The sequence below is a fragment of the Panthera leo genome, chromosome B3 (assembly GCF_018350215.1).
Source record: "Panthera leo isolate Ple1 chromosome B3, P.leo_Ple1_pat1.1, whole genome shotgun sequence".
NCBI classification, from domain to species: Eukaryota; Metazoa; Chordata; class Mammalia; order Carnivora; family Felidae; genus Panthera; species Panthera leo.
The window spans coordinates 44,039,411-44,054,650 of record NC_056684.1 but is presented as its reverse complement, the minus strand read 5'-3'; the positions used below and the strand labels follow the sequence as shown (position 1 = coordinate 44,054,650).

General features: G+C 41.7%; 1 protein-coding gene across 2 annotated transcripts in view; it reads right to left on the bottom strand.

The window, feature by feature from the left end:
* RORA (RAR related orphan receptor A) overlaps window positions 1-15,240 on the bottom strand; it is a 711,987-nt gene that overhangs the window by 157,792 nt on the left and 538,955 nt on the right. The gene's annotated exons all lie outside the window — the stretch shown is intronic.

Here is a 15,240-nt window from a genome sequence, read left to right as displayed (position 1 = left end):
AAGCATCAAAACCAAACAGGCAGACAAGGAAGCAAGCATACAAAAAACCTACCCCATTTTGTCCTTGCCTGTGCAACCAGAACCTATGCTCTTTGGGGTAAGCAAGGCCGTGTGCTTTGCTGCAGTAGGCTGAAAAATGGCCCCTCCTCCCCCTAAGACAGCCACATCCTAATCCCCGGAACCTGTGATTATGTTACTTTAGATGGCAAAAGGGACTCTGCAGATGTGATTAAGTTAAGGACCTTGAGATGGGAAGATTATTCTGGATTATCCTGGTGGGCCCAATGTAATCACAAGGGTCCTTACAGGAAGGAGGCTGGAGGTTTCAGAGACACAGAGGTAAAGTGATTATGGAAGCAGAGGGACAGAGAGAGGCTGGAAGTTGCTATGTCGCTGGCTTTGGAGGTAGAGAAAGGAGCCATGAGGCAAGAAAGGAGCCATGAGGCAAGGTGGATCTAAAGCTGGCAAAGTCAGGAAGCAGATTTCCGTAGAGACTTTCAAAGGAGCCAGCCCTGCCAATGCCCTGACTCTAGCCCCACTCCTATCAGACTTTTAGGAGTCCAGAACTTTAAGAGAAGAAATCTGTGTTGTGTTAAGCCCCATACTTGTGGTAATTTATTACAGAAGCATTAGGAAATGAATGAATTTGCTTCCTATTTACATCTCTCGTGACCAGCATAGTCCTTGGCATATAATACGGACTCACAAGTTAATATTTACCGAACAGATTGAAAACGTAAGGGAAGGAAATCATGAACACAGAATGTACCAGACACGGCAACATTGAGTGGTTTAAAAAACTCCCGATTTCTGAGGACAAGAAAGACATTTTTTTAAGGCTCCACTGGGTGTACAGCTTCCCAGTTATTCATGACATGACCCCAGAATTTAGGCAGCTGTGTATAAGCTCTTCAGGTCCAGCAAGCTCTTTCCTGGGGGCAGGTGGAAGAGACCACAGGCCACGATAAAAAGCGTTTAGAGGCCAATTCCTTTGCAAATATCTATTCAGTGCTTCCAGGGGTTCAAAGCACCAGGGAGACAAGGAGGAAGAAAAGGCAGCATCCGTACTACGCAATACAACCAGCAAATACCAGCACCTTGAAGAATATACAGTAGGCACTCGGCAAGTAAATAGCAGAACGAATGACATGCGGAGCCAGTGTATAAACATGAGCGCTCCCACACCCCCTTCCCAAAGCCTTCTACAGCAGAAGTCGGTCTCCTCCCAACTCTGCCTTCTACGCATCCCTGGATGTTAACTTCAACCAGATTTCATAAACGAAAGAAGAGCAAAGGAGAGAACCCTCCACCCTCAGCCACAGATGCACATACCACAAATATTTTGGCCAGAGAGACGGCAGACCACAGCGATATACCTCACCTTTTCTGGGACTCTCTTTTGTTCGGGTATTGCAAGTCTTTTAATTGAAAGAAAAATAAATTAAGCTACTCTGGCTGACGAAAGAGAATAGTTTCCCCAAGGAACTTATGAACACTTAATGGTTATATTAGTGATTTACTTCTCATCCAGGATTCTTTTCGGTTTATCATAGAGGTAAAATCAATACCTTCTACCAAAGTGGAAAAATTTAGGTGATTCATTTGTGAGATACAGGAACAAAGGAAAATTAATGATAAAGACTGAAAATAACTTCAGTGCTTCCAATTCAAGATCTAACTGACTCTCCGAATCATAATTTAGGAAGACGGAGACCTTGGGGATCATCTAGTCCCGTTTTTTTTCACTTCGCAGATGAGGAAAGGTGGGGCCCATTTGGAGTTTGCCAGGTCACACTGGCTAGTGGACTCAGGCCTAGGGCCCAGGTTCTGAGTCTGGGATCCAGTGTGCATCCCCATCTGCCTTGCTGCCTTAGATGACTGTACCAGGAATTTGAGGCACACAAAAAGAAGCAGACACCAGTCTTACCTTCAAGGTGTTTACAGTCTAGGGGAGATAATACATGTATATAGAAAATATGAGCTTAGAGATAAGCTCAACATAAGAGTTATAGATTAAAAAGGAATCTTTAGGGGCACCTGGGTGGCTCAGTCAGTTAAGCGTCCGACTTCAGCTCAGGTCATGCTCTCACAGTTCATGAGTTCCAGCCTGCATCAAGCTCTGTGCTGACAGCTCAGAGCCTGGAGCCTGCTTCCGATTCCGTGTCTCCCTCTCTCTCTCTGCCCCTCCTCTGCTCGCACTCTGTCTCTCTCCCTCTCAAGAATAAATAAACATCAAAAAATTTTTTTAATAAAAAAAAGGAATCTTTAAATCCCATGAAATTCCTTTGTAATTTTTTAAAAAATAGTAATCAAACTTGTTAAACAGTGAAATTATTCCTTTTTCGAGATTCCTTGGGACCAAGTATTTGGACTATAATTTAGTTAAGGATTTCACAACGTGCCCTATTTGAGCATCTGATTTGAAAAAAATAAACAAGCAAGCCAGACCACACAATGCCCGTTGAATGAGATCTTCTGGGCAGGTATCTCCCCATCTGCCCAGGCAAGTCAAACCAAATGAGGCACTGGGTCAAAAAGGAAGGAAGAGTAAAGGATAAATCCATTGACCACCACCCCAGGAGGCCAAGAGAATCTCTCCTCCCCGTTAGTCGTGACTGGCTCTAAAATAAAAATAACGTACTCAAGCTGTGATAGAGGAAAGGTCTTGGTTTGGAACCCAACTACAAAGTATTAGCAAAGAGAGATTATTACCCACTAGAAACTCTCTTTTTGGTATAATTAGAAGAATAGAAAGACCACTGAATAATGGGATTTGTGAGAAATATGGGTCATGTGTCGGCAGCACTACTTGCTTGCAAAATTGGCTATGTGAGTTGGCACATAGCACCGTGAATATTAGAAACCACAAATCTCCAGAGTTTCCTGAACAAAGTAAAAGGCCTTGTCTATGGATTGACAGGTTGGAGGTCAGCTCATGTAACAAGTCTCTGGGTAAGCTCCAAAGCTACCTATGAGTTTCCTATTTTTCTTTTTCTTCTTTTTCCCCCCTCTTCATCCTCATCCTTCACCTCTCCTCTCCCCCTTCTCCTCTTATTCTGGATATGGGCATCTTAGTGGGTCCAGCTGTGGCTTATGATGCTTCTGCCAATCCCCCAGAGAAAAGAGGCCCTCTCCATATCAATGACCAACTAGGAATCCACAAGCAGCTCTGGATAATGGGAAAAGCATATTCCCACGAACAAAACCAAGGGAAGCTGATTCTTTTGCCCCTGGAAGACTAGAGGACTTACTCCCTAGTTAGATTACACTGCAGATGAAAATCCTGAGAAGGAACAAACCTCCCTGTACTGATAACAAAGCCAATCCTTGAGAAGCTTAGCCATAGTGGGGACCTCTGAAAAACTTCCCTTTGGGAGCCTGAAATGGAAATCAAGTACTTCCCTATTTTTATCTAATCATAGACTCCTCTATAGGATTATGATCTTGAGTTCTAAGTAAGTTAAGTCAATGTCTTCTAGGAGGTATAATTTATGAAAAGGGTAAAAGATTAAGTGAAATTTCAAATTCTCAGGATCAAGTCTACCTTGGACGCAGACAAAGAGCCAAGTGTTCACATCATTTACCTCTGCCTAGAATGCTCTCTCAGCTATTACTTCACACTCTGAAATATTTCTTGCATAGATCTTCATGATTTCTAGGAGCCCCTATGGAGGGTGGATCCTATACCATCTCTTTCCTTAGCACTCATATTCAAGGCACTTAAAATTTTGCATTTGTGTACTTTTCTGTTTCTGTGTCCCTGTCTCCTCCAAAAAAATGGGGTGATGGTGGTGGTAGAGAGTCAATATTTCCTTTCTATATCCCCAGTGCCTTCTACATATTAGGAGCTCAGTAAGGGCAGGATGATTAATGAATGAATTCATGAAATCTGTATTTCTTGGGCATCCAATAGACAAGAGAATCCAGAGTTCTGAGTAATGGATAGGAGAAAGGACCAAACCCTGTGGATGGTCTCCTCACAGACCATATCAACAGGGCAAAGTCCTTCTGTCTCTATTTCTATTTCCCCATCTATTTGTATACTTATGTTTTCAGGAATCAGAGGGTTGCTCTTTGAAAAATTCTTGAAAAGACTAGGCAACAATTGTTTTATAAATGCCAGTCTGACCCTCTACTTTACCCCAGTGAGCTACTATTAAGTATAATGCAAAGAAGACAACGTTTAGCAGGGAAGTCTGTGCTTAAAGGATTTGGCCACAAATGCAAAACAGAATTCATTTTTCCACTTGAAGAAAAACATCCCTATTTCAATTGTGATGTTTGGAGTTTCAGCGTAAATTATAAAATGCCTTCGGAAAGGCATTATTGAAGCAGCTGATGGTCCCGGCGGAATTACTTAGCCAAGTGTATCCTCCTGTCAGCCCAGACTGTCATTCGAGTATATTGACCCTCCCTGACGGAAAGTCTATGAAAAGCAGAAGAGGAAGCACATGTTGTAAACCCACTGCTGAGCATTAACAAGAACAGAATTAAAAACTATCACTTCTGGGACTTATCACACAACTTGGAAATAGTGTTCAATAAAGGAAAAGATAATTTGGGGCCACACTACCCGGAATGAACATCTCCCACGCAGTCGCTGGTCTGGATTTAGAAAACTGCTTGGCTCCCCAGAGAGTAGATGGTTAATGAGTATTTTAAAGGACGAGATTGAGGTGGTATGATAGAGTCGAAGGGTTCCAGCCTTGCTTCTACTTCTGTAAAGGCAAGTGGAAATGCCTTTGAATAAGACACTTTATACCTGCTGGTGAAAATGTCCCCCCCGCCTCATCTCGAATATGGGAGGTGGGGACCACCAGACGAACTCTCTGGTCCACTCTCAAATCTGGGTCTACATGACCAGAACACTGAAAAGACAGAAGAACAAGAGCGACTAACACTCCTACCTTTTTTCCAACCTGAAGCGAAGGTGAGGGAACCTTGTTATACGCGGTAGTTTTTATTCACATGGATGCTAACAGCGCAGAATTTTTATAGAGATGCAGGGATTTATGGAGTATGAGAGATCACCATCAACCTTCTGAACTTGAGGTGCTCATCGGTATCATCTTTTTCTCATCAAAGACTAATTACCCAAATGGTCAAACCATCTATGTAAATATAATCATCTTAGAAATCACAGATGACAAGAAGGTGAGAAAAAGGTAACTGTTAAAAAATTTTCAGGCTTATGCAAAACTTGAATAGTATTATACAGCTCCATGCACTCCCCCCTCCCTCCTGGTAAAACAAATGTTTTGCTACTCCTGCTTCACCTGTGCCTAGTCTCACCTCAATATATTTTTCCCGGAGAATTTTAGAGTAGATCTCAGATATCCTGTCATTTCACCCACAACTACTATGGTGTTCATCTCTGATAGAGACTTTTCCTGCGTGCCCAAGTGGAGGAGGGGCAGAGAGGCTGGGGGGGTGGGCGGAGGATGGCGGGCTGGGCAGAAGGCATAAAGCAGGCTCTGCACTGACAGCAACAAGCCGGAGGCGGGGCTCAAACTCACAAACCGTGAGATCATGATGTGAGCCGAAGTCGGATGCTCAACTGACTGAGCCACTCAGGTGCCCCTCTGATAGAGATTTTTAAAGAAACATCTACCATGCCATGATTACACCTGACAGTATTAAAGAAATAATTCCTTAGTATCATCTAAAATACCAGTCCATATTTAAATTTCATCCATCACCTAAAAAAACTATTTTTTCAATTTTTGGCTTGAATCTGCTTCTAAACAAGGGCAGAGGTGAAAGTGATTGCACTCAATTCACAATCCTTTGTCTTTCAAATATTTATTTAAGATTCCAACATCACTTAGGCACAATGTATCTGGAACACAGATTGTGTGAAGCCCAGCTTGAAAGCTACTGAATATTTCATTATTTGAAATGTCTGATTCTAAGAATCAGATACAAATGAAGTTAAAGACTCTGAACTGGAAATATATCAACTAATTCTCACAGTTTTCTCAAATGCATGAACTATTTAGGCAACTTTACCCACTCACCATAGAGACCGTATTTTTACATTCTGTAACATTCCCAGGAAGAATACATCTGACAAAGCCTAGCAGCCCTCATTTGCCCATATAAAAGCAGAATTTCTGGGACTGTAGAGCAGCCCAATAGTAGATGTAGTCTTCAGATGTAGTTTTACCCAAACTTCAAAAAAGAGACATGCGACTGAATATGGAGACAACGGGGCTAGCTTTGCAAATAGGGCTAAGAGCCCTAAGCTGTCATAGACTCTGTCTGTTGGGAAGGAGGAAAGTGAACAGTTTCTCCATTCAGACTTCACACAGCCTTTCTGGTAATGCACAGGCAATGCTGTGACTCATAACTAGAAATACTGTTTTATAACACCAGTCTGTGTTTTCTTACACACGCTGAAACAAACAAATAAAAAAGAGTATTTAGAAACCCAAACCAAGCCCTGCATCTGGGCATTGGTATCAAGATCTCAAGATGTCAGAGTGGGTATTTAATCCAGATAAAGTAGACAAGGCCTTATCCCTTTCTTTGGCAAGAAAGTGGAGGCTTCCTGCCTGTTGCCCATGCCCAAAGGAGGAGCAACCATGAATTTAATTTTCTTAAAAGAGAAGCACTTTCAGACTTGTGTTTTCCTGGACAGCTGCCTGGTGGCTGTAGTACATAATAAGGGCGTGTAATTGACAGTAATGTGAATCACTCACTGAAATTCAGGCAAAAAAAAAAAAAAAAAAAAAAAAAAAAATATATATATATATATATATATATATATATAGAGAGAGAGAGAGAGAGAGAGAGAGAGAGAGAGAAGAGAGTCGCCCCCCTGCAAGGAAAAAATTAAGGAGCAGATTCATCCTGTCCATTGAAATAGCAATCATAATGCATTTCAGCTCATTAGCTACCTTTATATTAAAAAACCACTGTAATTTACACTATCAGTATGTTTTCTAAAGAAGTGGAGTGGTTACACAATGCATGTCATTGGATGGGATGGATCAGACATCTGTGAAAGGGCAAATTTAGATGGGTTACTTGGTAGAGCATACAGGGGACTCCACTCCTCTCCCAAGAGTGAGTTACAGGAGACTGTCCTCCCAATAATTTTGCCACTTGAAAAGCTGCTGTCAGGACCTTGTAATTATGATGGTAATACCCAGGCCAGACAGATCAGGCGGCCACTGATGTCCACGGGCACCATCAGAATCGCTTTCACAGGGCTCAGACACAGGGATCTCCAAAAGAATGGCTGGGGATGTTCCCAGGTAGGAGCTGTTGGAACCATGGAAGCTTTTAGACCAGGTAAAGAGTTTCTCCAATCTATTGATTCTCTTTGAGTAAAGGAAAGAATAATCTGAATTAACTTCATTATCAACCTGAAAGGGCCCCTCCTTTCCAAGCAGAGGCATAGAAACTAAATCCAGGAAAGCAATACAGATTGAATTCCATTTAGATAAACCCTGACTCTATCTGAACTCTACAAGTTCAGATACTTGTCTGAAACTTCAGGATCTGTGAAACTGGAAAGCCCTTGTTCAGATCTGCAAGGTGTCTCAAGCTTCTGGTTCTGGAGGGAAGAGGGGTATTCTAAACTATGGCAATTCCATGAAGAAAAATTTGGAGCTTTAGAACGTTGGCGTTGGTATTGGGAGATGTATTTTGAAGCAAGGTGGAAAGAGTGGAAACACTCAGTTCTTTCTACAGTACTCCACGAACACAGTTTGGATTGCTTTTTCTCATATTGGGATCTCTTATTCTTTTCTTTTTTTAAAAAATTTTAAAATGTTTTTATTTATTTTTGAGACAGAGAGAAACAGAGCATGAGCAGGGGAGGGGCAGAGAGAGAGGGAGACACAGACTCCAAAGCAGGCTCCAGGCTCTGAGCTGTGAGCACAGAGCCTGACGCGGGGCTCAAACTCACAGACTGTGAGATCATGACCTGAGCCGAAGTCGGATGCCCAACCGACTGAGCCACCCAGGCGCCCCTGGGATCTCTTATTCTCAGAATTAAAATTGAAGTCAAATTTCACTAAATCAGAGTTTATGTGAAAATTCTGAGGAATGAAACAAAAACTCATTCTGTACTTTATCACTAATTACTACTGAGAAGCTTTTTCTTAGAAGGCAATAGTTGGGGGATGGGATTATTGGCTCATGATGGTTCTCATCTTTGCAGCCACCACTAATCTCCAGCTTAATCCTGCAAGTAGTTGCTAACAGGCAAAACGAGGGTGGAATTTCATAAAAAGAGAGATACTATATACACAAATAGGCCCTGCAATATACTTAGATACTGTACCTCAAATGTAAGACAGTAGACTGTCAAAATCCAAAAAGTAACAGGTAATATGTATAACTAGTTCTTTGTAAGCATTCTCTTTATTCCTATATGAATTCATTTTACATGAGCCAAAAGAGTTGGAAATGTGTTATTTATTTTTATAATTGAGAAAAATGTGTTAACTCTCTGGAATGTCCATGTGTGGAAAAATAAAACATTACGTGAAATTGCACAAACATATGATTTATAACACACACATCCAGGACCAGAAATTTTCACGAAGAATCTTATTCAACAGAAAAAAAAAATACTATTTTTTTCTTCAGCATTTGCAATTCTGGTATACCATAATGCTGAGGCCAAGCATATATTTTTATTAGTTTACATCCTAGCTAAGCAATAAAATGTGTGTCATTTCAAACACAGGAAACATTTTTCCCCAAAAGTGAAATTTAATGTCTTTTTTGGCCCCTGTATAATGATACTGTGGCATGCCACCCAAATCCTTTGCTGCCACCAGGACTGAGATCCTTATTCTCCTTGGGGGCCTTGAGTGTTGACTGTCAGTGGCTCACAACTGAGACTTGCTTTTAGCTAAAGGGAGCTGCCTTGCCCAATATTATGTCTTTTCCTGTGGGCAGCTGGCATCCGGTGGCTGGGTGATGCAGGGTAAAATATCCAGCCTCCTCGCCTCGATTTAGGACATCTCTCAAGGGTTACCCCTGCTTCTCATCTCCCTGCTGCATCTGCTGAACTCAGGCTACAAATGCATGACAGTTCAGTTTCTCCTGCCCAATGCAGCTTCCTTCACCCCTCACAGGTGTTGTTCCTAGAAGCACTCCCTGATCAACTTCCTCTATGCAAATCTCAGAGTCTACTCTCTGGGGAACCGAATCTCAGCCCAATTTATTTAATGGTAGGGGTGACAAGCTGGGAGAAATTGTGAATTTTAGATGAGACTATGGGAGAACTTCACTTTATTCACTGTGGGGTAGATCCAGCCCAGCCTCTGTGCCAAGAGGGTTGGTTCCAGAAGTTTCCGAAGTCTGGCATTACAAGGTGAGTTCACTCAATGGCGATCATACAATGTAAAAAACTTTATGATGAGGTATTACCATTGTATTAACATAGACGAATCATGGACAGTATGTAGATCCTTCGACCATATGCAGAATGTTAGAAGCTGACTCTTCTGTGTTCCAGGGGCATATTAACTCAACCCTCTAGAATTTTTCCTTAGGAGTAAAACTCTGAGATGGAATGAAGGAAAGCTCACTGAGCATTAAAGACTAGCTTAAGCACTAGTAGAGTCTCTGAGAAAGGGACCCACACTGGTCATTTTGTTCATTAGAAATGTAACTTAAGTGAAACATACCAATAGCATCTCAGGTAAAGCAATTTAGGGCAAAAAGAACATATTCTTCTCAATGACACTGTCCCCCAGTGACTCCCATAATGAAAATGAGAACATTTTCCCATCTCTCAAATCACCCCAATTATAGGTAGGATTAGGTAACTTCCACAAATCAGGCCATGGAAAGTTCTTTGATTTAGAGCTAACAGCCAGAACTTTTTTTTTTTTTTTTTTTTTTTTTGGTGGGGGGCGGTGGGGGGGGGTAGTATGGGGACACATGTCTACGTGTGATGGTGTAACAGCTTTCCCTTTTCCAACCTGGAAAACCACAGGTTGAGCGCCTTCTAGGACAGTTTTGACTTTTGCTTGCACTTTGCTATGTGAAACTGCAGCACAAAATGAAGACAGCTCCTTTGGCTGCGTTATTAAAGACTCCCATCTGAGAAAGGAGAGGGATGAAAGAGATTACAAGAGATGGTGTTTCCATCAAAAATCAAAGATCTTTCTTCCCCCTGTTCTCTGTTAGCTTGCTAATAGAAGCCTCACGAGAGAAAGGCTGCGCTTCATAAAGCTGCGAAAACCAGACTTTACATTTCATATGAAGAGATGGACTTTCCATTAGAGGCAAGAAAACATTTACTCTCCTGTCATAATGATTCCAACGTGCTTTTTGACCTTGGAAGAAACAAAAAAATCAGTGTTAAGATAGAATTGGTTAGGTCATCGCCTAAGGAGGCATAAAGGGCCACCAGGAAATAAATTAAAATTAAAATAAAAATAGACTCTGTTATTGGGTCACATCTCACCCTCTCATTTACAAAGCAAGGTTTCCACTCAAGGAATTGATACTGCAGGGGATGATTTGGCTCCTCTTGTTTGGACTCCAGAAAGAGTTACAAACAAAAGAAGTGAGGAAGCTGCTCAGAAAGCTGAAAAGGCAGAGGACTGCAAGGAAGAGCAGACGGAAAGCATGGCTGTGTGCAGCTACTTCTGAAGAGGGCCAGCGTTGTGAAATCATTGGTCCCTGCGAAGCTAAGGAAACATACTTACATTCCAGGCCAGACAAACATAGCAATGTCACGTGTTTGGACTTTGAACAAATAAATGCCATTTACTTCTGGAATTTACCTTAAGACTCAGTGAATAATCTAGGATTATCAAGACATCCACTTCCCAAATTGTTTAACACATTAGGATCGCTTTTCCCTCTATAGATCAGACAAACGTAGGATATTTTCCTTGATAGAAGGTACTCTCTCCATGGGTGGAAAGAACGGCCAATGCTTTGCTCTCAAAGATATGTTTTCTCCTCTGCCTTTATTTATTTATTTATTTTTTAATGTTTTATTTATTCTTGAGAGAGAGACAGAACATGAATGAGGGAGGGGCACAGCGAAAGAGGGAGACACAGAATCCGAAGCAAACTCCAGGCTCTGAGCTGTCAGCACAGAGCCCAACATGGGGTTTGAACTCATGAGCTGTGAGATCATGACCTGAGCTGAAGTTGGACGCTCAACCGACTGAGCCACCCAGGCACCCCTCCTCTGCCTTTAAATAGATGCCAAAGGTAAGTGAAAATGACTCTTTACTTTGTACTCTATAGAGTTGATCATCTGGTTTATAAAATCTTGTATTGATAATGCAAACAAATGGTGCTTAAGAGGTTACTCAGAAAAGTAACATGTTTTTCATCTTAGAATAAAAATAAGTACTTTTAAGCCTTCTGGATGAGATTCTGACTTAAATATTAACAAAAGAAACCAAAACTTTGAAGCGAGCAGTGCTAGAACTGAGACTCGAGATACGTATGGTAAGTTGTCAGACATCAAGAAGACCTTTGAGTTGCAGTATTGGTTTCCAAAATCATATAGTACGAATCTCACAATACAATTTCAAATATTAAATATCTGTTCTTCCTTTCAGCTGTTAATAACGAAAAGATCATTATTCTTCCCTAGCCTCAAATGTGCAAGAAGAACGGGAGGTCATAATGTTGTGTCTGTACACACACACACAGACACACACACGCTTATTTAAAATATACAGATATTAAATGAACACATAGTAGATACCAATCATTCTGCTAAGCCTAAGGGATATAAAGATAATTAAACCATATCTAGGACAAAGCTACATAAACAACAACGATTTACAATATACTTTCTGTACTGCCACCTTAATAATGTACTGTGGGAGCAGGGAGGCTGCAGTTAATAGTTTAACAAAGAGGGTGGGGGTTGGAGAAGGCTTTCCATGGCAGATGCTATTTGTATTGGCCTTTGGTGGAGCAATAAGAATTCTACAGGTGCAGCAGTTGGTGCAGGACATTCCAGGACAAACAAGATACAACAGAAGCAAAGGCACTGAGGTATGCCCCCTGTACAGTCGTGTAGAAACTGGTCACCGAGGATGGCAGAAACTGCCAGCCTACAAGGCAAGGAAGGAGCGGTGGAAATATTAAGATCAGATTGCTAAAGCCCTTGAGAGCCATACTAAGAAGTGTAGACTCCCGAGGCAACGGAAAGCCCTACGAGGTTATTAAGGAGGGGGAATGAGAAGATCCTGCTGGCAATGGGAATCCAGAGCAGGTCATCGGTTTTCTTTTTCTTTTCTTCTTTTTATTTGAGAAAGGAGGGAACAGGACTTGCTGAGTACAAAGACAGTATTTTCTAACACACCTGGTCTTAGAGGACAGAGTTTAGCCAAGGCATGTTCTTAGCACAGCTTAGCGCACAGTAATTCTTAGCACAACTGGACCACACTGATCTCTCCGCTAAAAGACTCACGATGGTCCCTCTGACTCTTGGTGATGTACTGTACTCACAAAGCCAAAGGAGGGCCGACCTGCATCTTGAACACTCTGCTCTGTAGATTTACCGCCTGACAAGCTTTCGAGTTAGAAAAATATTTCAAGCGGCATCTGTCACTAACAACTTTATATGGTTTGCCGTTTCCTGAGTCACCTGGCCATTGGGACACCAAGTCTGAAGTAGATGTTCCCAATGGTAAGCCCTATTGACATCTGCTTTATCTTTCTTCATATTAAATACACCAGCATATTGAAGCCTCTTCAAGCCAAAGAGCCAAGCCGATGATGTGGACAGCAACAACAACAACAACAACAACCACAACAACACCCTGATTCTTCCAATTGCCTACATTTATTAGAAGTCTTTGAACTTATACAGAGCATGGATAGAAAAGAATGCACTACTAATTTTTTTTTAATTATTATTTGATTCCTCTTCATGACAGTTCCTCATGGCAGGAAACTGGTTAGTTTGCAGATAGGAGAAATCTAGGACCAAAGAGAGAAAATAATTGGATATCATTGTTGTGATGGAGTCAGGGGCAGAATTAGCAAGAGCATTCCCCAGCCACTGCTCTTCCGGGGAAGCCCGACAGCCTTGTTCCCACTGCAGACTTAAATGTCCTCCATCCATGTAGATCAATTCGATTCCTGAGCCCAAATGACAAGCTTAACTACCAATAATGCCTTGCACAGGGTTTTAAGCGACATAATCAACCGGAGAGGGACTTGTGTCAGTTAGACTTTGTCTCCTTAAAAATCAAGAGTAACAGTGGTAAGAGAGAAGTTTTTAACAAGGAGGAAAACCCTAGACAGTTGTCTCTAAGATTCTTCACCACAGCTTCAAGGACAACCAGGAAAAGAGCAGCTATTTGAGGCAACTTCATTATAAAATCATTTTTAATAAGCAATCTTAACAAAGAGAGGGAATACTCTTGTGGAGAAACCCTCCAGGGACCCAGAGGCTGCCCAGTTAAGTTATTAGGAAGTTTCACACAAGGGACCAAACAGCGATTTCATTGGCCTCAGGGGACAGAGTTTAGTTTTTACCCGTTCTCCAGAGGCACTGGTGTTATCTTGTCTACTAACAGCAGAGACTGGTAACAATCAATTATCCCGATGCCCCAACTTGGGGAGGGAAAGTGAATTTTCAGTTTTGTCGACACAAAAAGATAGATACCACGTTCAGAGAGACAGAAAAGGTAATGCGCTATAGTTCATTATATCCTGAAGACTTCTGTGAACATGCAGCTGATGAAAATGCTTCATTTGAATCTTACTGTTCTTTAAGTGAAACAATAGAGACTCATTCTTGGAAAATTAAGAAATACCCACAAGAGAAAAGGAAGTACAATCATCCTCTTGTATTGTCTAGCCGTGTGAGGGAGAGAATTCTTTGTGCTGATGAAAACGTCACAGTCAATACAGTCTACTTTGCCTGCCTAAGGTGTGAACAAGATGTGGAACCTGGGCTTCAAATTTTTACAAAGCTACATATGGTCGAGTTATAACGGGTCGGAAAGACATAGGCTCCTGGTATTACAGTAGGATCCAATTAACAGTAGGAATGAAAGAAAGCAAGGAGAACCATCAGCCACACAATTCAAAGTGCATATATATTTTTTAGGCTTATTTCATTCCTCTGATTTCAATGAAATGGTAAGAACTGGTCTTACAATTAGACCTTGAAACTGGGAAGATGGAGAAAAAATAAAACACTCTTTTTTCTTTAATAATCAGAACAGCCTTCTCTTTTCGGACTAGATCTGTCCTGCTCAATGAGCATTTCCGCTATACAGTTAATCAGAAGAAAGGCCAGAGAAGAACCTCTATCTAAGGATGAGAATTCTGTCTGATTTCGGAGACGGGACTGAAGTATGGAATGTCTGCTTTATGTAACGCTCACTAAATGACCGTGGCAATAAAAGCATTATTTAAAGGTCAGTGTATTTTTCATACACATTCTGTGGCTCCCCATTGGTCCTGAGATAAAGCCAGAACCTTACCACTGTTCTTCTTGTCCTTCCTTTTCCTTGTTAATACGCTATTCTAGTCAGACAGGTCTACACAATCATCCTCCACTGCCCCCCCTCCCTGCCTTGATCCACCTGATCAAACACCTAATCATTGCTACCATTCCAGAACAAGCTCAGCTCACTACTAGCATCCCCAATGCATACAGATAATCCGACTTGCATCATAACCCTGCATTTTCCTGCAATTCCTTCATTACTACAGGTTGCTCAAACAGGTCTGCCCTTTCTCCTCAGATGCAGACTAAGCTATTAGAGAGTGAGGGTTATGACTTAAACTTTCTATACCTAACACAGTGCTAGGCACAGAAGAGGGGTTGGAAATACCAAGCTAAAAAGATCAGTCTGACCCCCAGCCCCATGCTCTTTCTACAGGGCGTACCTGTGGTCTGCTTTCCAGCTTTCCTTCCTTAGATCTTAGTATTACAGGTATCTGGGTTACCTACCATACAATTTCCTCCCTCTCTCCTACGAAAACAGATTTTATTTATTTTATTTTATTTTTATTTTTTAAATGTTTATTTTTGAGAGTGAGAGAGAGACAGAGTGTGAGAGGGGGAGGAGCAGAGACAGAGGGAGACACAGAATCCGAAGCAGGCTCCAGGCTCTGAGCTGTCAGCACAGAGCCCGACATGGGGCTCAGACTGGCAATCCACAAGATCATGACCTGAGCCGAAGTCAGATACTTAACTGACTGAGCCACCCAGGCGCCCCCAAAAAACAAAATTTTAAGCAAAGATTTACGGAGTCTCTTTTGCTGAATCTGAAG